Raw genomic sequence first — 6,767 nt, 5'->3', positions numbered from 1 at the left:
AGCTGGCGGAAGCTTTCCAGCCCCCACACAGGCGCGGCTGTGAGAACTGAGGGGGTGAGGGCAAGACGTGGCCTTCTCGAGGGTCGGGTGTCATGACTGCTGCGAGCTGGGTCTTCCTCCCGCTCATTCTCCTGTCTAGAGGGAACATCGTTTTTTCCCTGTCCCCTGAGTCAGAGGAGTGCCGTTCTCAGGGCAAAGTCCAAATCCCCAACTTGTATGAAATGAGATTTTTCTCCCCAGTGGGAAACGGCGCAAAGCCTGGAGACGTCTGAAAGGTGTTCCCTGTGCCGGTGAGTTCTCCCTTGGCGGCGGTGACCTGGCGCTGCTGCATCTCGCTGGCCATGATGGGCCTGAGCTGAGCCAAGGACACTGACAACACTCCACGCCCAGGCCTTTCTTTTCACAATACAACTAGATCCTGACCCAGGGTTTTGGATGAAAGCCGGGTTTCTGATCGCCGCTCTGGTTTAAAAGAACTTCCTCGTGAAGATGGCTTTGTAGAGCTCGCCATTTACAGACATGAGAGAGACGCTTCCTTCCGAGTGAGCTCATTCGGCTCTGATGTCCCTGGGAACACGCATCGGAGTCAATATCTCAAATCTTTTCGAATTAAATTAGCTCCCTCTAGGGAGCCAGATAAAAGAATGATTTAAAGAAATGGAACAATATGGATTCATCCATTTTTGACACTTGGGGTTAAATTCTATTACAAAGCCACTGTTCCCCACTGCCTAAACTATCTATTTTGAGAGAGGTTCGTCACTGCTTCTAAAAATGTACTTATGACTCTGCCCAAGCTGTAACTAAATCCTGAAAACATACTTATAACTCTGCTTAAGTGATAATTAGATACAAAATTAAAGGACTTTCCTGGATGAAGGACACTGGAAGTTTAAATTTTACAACCTATGTGTTTATTATCCTTTTCTGTTCAGCTTAGTAGCACAAACTAATAGTTATAATACAGGCAGGTATCTGAACTTTTAAAAATCATAGACGTGTTTGGAAGCATGTCTTCTTCAACTCTGTCCTTTTTTTAGATTAGAAAATATAGTTTATTTAGAAAGTAAATTAGAGAGAGAGAGAGAAAGAGGAGATTCACCTTCCCAAGGTAGGGGAGGGGGCCAAAGCCAGGAAACACGGCGACAGCCGTAGCGCCAAGAGCACATGGCCACACCAGAGTCTAGGAAGGCAATGGCCAACTCCCTGTTCTTCTACCCCTCAAGAAGCCAGATGTCTCTCGTCTGGGAACATCCGTTGTTGAGTTGCACTGTCACTTCCTGTCTTACCAGGTCACGAGATGCCCCAGTTTGCGGGGCCTAGATCCAGCTGATGCCTGTTGTTCTGGGTGTCATGAATAGAGCCCTTTTGAGGGGATAGCATATTACCTGGGCTACCCTACATCTGATTGTTTGATGTGATATTAGTAGGCACAAAACGACCTCTAAGGAAGCATGACCATTTATCTACTGGCGAGACTGAAGTTTTTCTGAGAAACGTCCACTCTCTTTTAAAAGACTTCCATACTTTCAGACATTGATATTTGACATGAATTGTGCGTACGAGTGTTCCCTACGATCAGAGAGGCTGACGGCAAGCACACGAACCACAAAGACGTGGGATCAAACACGGCAAAACCGTGTTCCATCCTTCGATCCCAGACTAAGAGAGACCCGACTTGTCCCGAATGCTCTCCGCTGGGCGAGGACGGAGCTCACAGTCGTGTGCTCTGGCCGAGTGTCTCCTGGGTCTTGACTGCCTTTTCAGGAGACAGCTGCCGCCCCTCTTTCTCTCATCTGACCTTCTGCCATTCACCCGCATCCTCCCTGCCTTCTGCCTGGAATCTCCAGGGCTGTCTCTGCCGTCTGTCTCCTCTGCTCGGCTCCATCGGGGTGCCCCTTGCTGTGGCCGCCAACAGGAGGCGAGGGCATCTGCTATCCACCCAGGTGAGGGGGGAGGGAAAGCGGGGATGGGCCCAGCACTCTGGGGCCAAGGGCTGCAGGTGGAATTCCAGCCCTCCCACCTCCTAGCTCTGTGACTCAGACAGGCCTCATAACCTCGTTGTGCCTCAGTTCCCGTCTAATGACGGCTGCTACTTCCTGGGTGTCCTGAGGGCTAGAGGAGTTGAGACCATGCTCGGTGTAGAGGAGTCATCACCCGCAGACCCGCCTTATGAGGCCCCACAGCCCTGTGAGGGGTGCTGTCCATTGCTCGGACGAGGACACTGGCTTTCAGATACTTTCTGGGTGCTGGGCACCCCTTGGGAGGTCACTAGTGGGGCCTGGAACGCTGGGCGTAGAGAGGTGTCCTCATGTTGGGGAGGACGGGCCGTCCCACAAGCCTCCAGGCTGGGTGCCTGCTGTTCTCAGGAGGAATCTGCAACCCGGATAATCACCCCGCCTCCCAGCTCACCCCCATTCCCCTCACTTCTGAGTCGAGGGCAGGATGGCCGTCCGTCGGGTAGCTGGCGGATTGGAAGCTCGTCTCCAGGAGACACAGCTGAGCGGTGGGTGGGCTGGGGTCTTTTGGCCGCCTCACAGGGCCCCTGGGAGGCTTTGTCCTGCCTCTGCCTTCCTCACACATCTTCCTCCACCTGGGACCCACCTGACGCTCTCCTGGCCCGCCTGCGCCAGTCCCCATGCAACGTTCCCGTCCAGGTTTCCTCCACTGACGACTGTCATGGCAGCTACCCAGATGCAGCCTCCCACAAGACTGCTAGCTGCCTGGAGCAGGAACGTGCCTGCTGCTCCTGCTGTCCAGCTCCCTGCCAGGGCCCATCCCGGATGCTGTTAGGTGGAAGGTTAAGTCGCTTCAAATAAAATATAGAATAAAATATATGGATTGCATCACCAGAGCCTCAGTCACTGCATCCGAAATATGAGGGAAGCAGCTCCCACCTGACGTGGCTGTTATGAGAATGACTAGTCTGTCCTGAGGACGGTGCCTGCAACAGGTGGCTCGCAGCCAGCAGCCACCACAGCTGTGACTCTCTTGAGCCACACAGAGGCAAAGTGGCCGCCTGGGACCTCCTTGCCTTTTCACACCCTGACTTCCTCTTCCGGGAGCACACCCCACCCTTGTGGTGGAGAGTTTGGTGTGTCTGATATTAGAGATCTGAGCTTTAGTCCTGTGCCATGAGGTGGGTCCTTTCCCCTCTCGATTCTCAGTTTCTTCCTCCGAAATCACGCCCGTCCTTCGCAGGATGAAACCACAAACAACCTAAGCGTGGTGCCTGGCACAGTACGGGCAGCACTGGGCCAGTGTTGTCAGGACAGCTGGTGTTGGTGGAGCACTTATCAGTATCAAAGCGCTGTTTCACCACATTGTTTCGACCTTTGCAAGAGTCCTGTAACATTCACAGAGCGGAAGCTCTCATCTCAAATTTTTCAGTGGGACTGAGAGGCAAGGGTGTTTGGCCACAGGAGCACACACTGCAGAAAAGAAATGGAACCTATTAGCCTGACTCTGAGTCCTGTTTGTTTCTTAAAAAAAAAATCACTGAAGGGAAATCCACATAACACGAAGTCTACCGTTTCAAAGTGAGCAATCCAGTGGCATTTAGTCCGTTTGCAAAGCTTTGCAACCACCACCTCTAGTAGCTCCAATGCATTCCAAGGTCTTGAAGATTGATCACTATCTAAAAAAAATTTTTCAATGGCTTTAGGGGTCCAAGTGGTTTTTGGTTCCATAGATGGGTTGTGTAGGGCTGAAGAGGTCTGGGCTTTGAAGTGTGCCCGGCACCCCCACCCGTGCACCTTGTACCCAGTAGGTGATTTTCATCCCCACCCCCTCCCTCTTCTGAGTCTTCAGTGTCCCTTACACCATTCATTCCGTATGCCCTCGGAGACCTTTAGGTTAGCTCCCATGTGTAAGTGAGAAGAGGCAGCGTTTGGTTTTCCAGGCCCACCTTATGTCACTCAGCATGATGGCCTGCAGTTCCATCCAAGTTACTGCAAAATGCATTATTCCATTCCTTTTCATGACTGAATAGTATTATATATATATGTGTACACACACACACACACACACACACACACACACACACACACACACACCGATATATGTATATATATGGAATACTATTCAGTATATCACTCTGTGATATACATATCACATTTTCATGATCCATTGACCAATTGATAGACATTTAGTTTGATTCCACATCTTTGCAGTTGTGAATAGTGCTGCTATAAACATGCATGTGCAAGTGTCTTTTTTGTATAAGAACCTCTGTTCCTTAGGGTAGGTACCTAGTAGCTGGATTACAGGATCGAATGGTAGGTCTACTTTTAGTTCTTTGAGAAATCTCCATACCGATTTCCATAGAGGTTGTACTAATCTGCAGTCCTACCAACAGCGTATAAGCATTGCCTCTTCACCGCATCTGTGCCAGCATCGATGGTTTTTTGATTTTTTTGGTAATGGCCACTCTGCCCGGTGTAAGGTGGTCTATATATCATTGTGGTTTTAATTTGTATTTCTCTGGTATTAGTGATGCTGAGCGTTTTTTCCTATGTTTGTTGGCCATTCGGGCATCTTCTTTTGAGAGATGTCTGTTTGTATCATTTGCCCACTTCTTCTTTTTAAAATTTATTTATTTATTATAAAGCTGTGGGTACAATTCAGGGTTAGGTATATAAACATTGATCATGCTGGTATCCTGGTTGATGAAGTATGCTCCTCCCTCCCCTGGTAGTTTCCCTCTACTGCCAGTCCCATCCCCCTCCCCTGACAGTTTTCCACTACTGCCAATCGCTTTCTTTTAGCATTATAATTGTTAAAGGTCACCTTTTGAGTGAGAACATATGGAACAGGGTTCTTTGTTTCTGTGATAAATCACTGAGTATGATCGACTCCAAATCCACCCAAGTTGCTGCAAAGCCCATATATTTGTCCTTCTTTATGGCTGCATAATATTCCACTGTGTATATGTACCACATTTTAAAAATCCAGTCCAGCTTCAATGGACAATGTGGTTGGTTCCATGTTTTTGCTATTGTGAATAGAGCTGCAATACACATATGTGTGCAGGTATCTTTTTTGTAGAATAATTTGAATTCCTCCGGGTATATTCCCAATAGGGGAATTGCTGGGTCATATGGAAGGTCGATTTCTAGTTCTTTCAGAAATCGCCACGCTGTCTTCTAACGAGGTTGTACTCGTCTGCATTCCTACCAGCAGTGTGGAAGCGTTCCTTTTTCTCCACATTCTCGCCAGCATCTGTTGTTGTTTGTTTTATTAATGATGGCCATTCTTACTGGTGTTTGGTGGTATCTCATTGTGGTTTTGATTTGCATTTCTGTGATGATGAGTGAGGCTGAGCACTTTTTCACGTGTCTGTTGGCTGCCCATATGTCTTCTTTTGAGAAGTGTCTATTCATGTCTTTTGCCCACTTTTTAAAGGGGCTGCTTGTTTTTTTCCTTTTGGTGCGTTTGAGTTCCTTGTAGATCCTAGATGTTAGGGCTTTGTTGGATAAGCAGTTGGCAAATATATTTTCCCATTCTGTGGGCTGTCTCCCTGCTCTCTGGATGGTTTCTTTTGCTTTGCAGAAGCTTGTTAATTTGATGAGGTCCCACTTGTCTATTTTATTTCTTAAGGTACTGGCCTTTAAGGTTCTGAATAGGAATTGGTTCCCAGTTCCAGTTTTCACAAAGGTGTCTCCTGCGCTTTCTAAGATTCTTATAGGTTGAGGTTTTACATTCAGGTCTTTGATCCATTTAATTTTTGTGTATGGTGATAGGTAGGGTCCTGTTTCAATCTTCTGCATGTGGTCAGCCAGTTTTCCCAGCACCGTTATTTGCCCACTTCTTAATGAGGTCATTTGCTTTTTTCTTGCTGATTTGTTTGAATTCTTTGTAGATTTTGGGTATTAGTCTTTTGTTGGATGTACAGTTTGTGAATATCTTCTCCCATTCTGTAGGTTGCCTATTTATTCTGTTGATTTTTTTTTCTGTGCAGAAGCTTTTTAGTTTAATGAAGTTCCACTCATTTTTGTTTTTGTTGCATTTGCTTTTGTGGTTTTAGCCATACATTCTTTGCTTAGGCCAATGTCCAGAAAAGTTTTTCCTAGATTTTCTTCTAGGATATTTTTGGCTTCACATCAGACGTTTAAGTCTTTAATCCACCTTTAGTTAATTTTTCTATATGGGAAGATATAGGGATCAAGTTTCATTTTCTGCAAGCAGTTATAGAATTTACCCAGTGTGATCTATTGAATAAGGAGTCCTTTCCCCAGTGTACATTTTTGTCTTCTTTGTCGAAGGTCAGGTGGTTGTAGGTATTTGGGTTTATTTCTGGATTCTCTATTCTATTCCATTGCTCCATGTGTCTGCTCTATTACTGGTACCATGCTGTTCTGGTTACCATAGCCTTGTAGTATAATTTGAAGTCAGGTAATGTGATGTCTCCAACTTTGTTCTTTTTGCATAGGGTTGCCTTGACTATTCTGGCTCTTTTTTGGTTCCATATGAATTTTAAGACTGTTTTTTTCTAATTCTGTGAAAAATGATGTCGGTAGTTTGATAGGGGTTGTATTGAATCTGTAGATTACTTTGGGTAATATGGTTATTTTAACAATGTCGGTTCTTCCAATCCATGAACATAGGATGTTTTTTCATTCGTTTGTGTCCTCTCCAATTTCTTTTCATCAGAATTTTGTAGTTCTCCTTGTAGAGATTTCTAATCTCCTTGGTTAAGTATTTTAGATTTTTGGCAGCTATTGTAAATGGAATTGAGTTCTTGATTTTATTCTCAGTTTGGTCAATAT

Source organism: Carlito syrichta, unplaced genomic scaffold (genome assembly GCF_000164805.1).
Source record: "Carlito syrichta isolate Samal-C Ts95f unplaced genomic scaffold, Tarsius_syrichta-2.0.1 Scaffold123496, whole genome shotgun sequence".
Lineage (NCBI taxonomy): Eukaryota > Metazoa > Chordata > Mammalia > Primates > Tarsiidae > Carlito > Carlito syrichta.
This window is presented reverse-complemented; position numbering follows the sequence as displayed.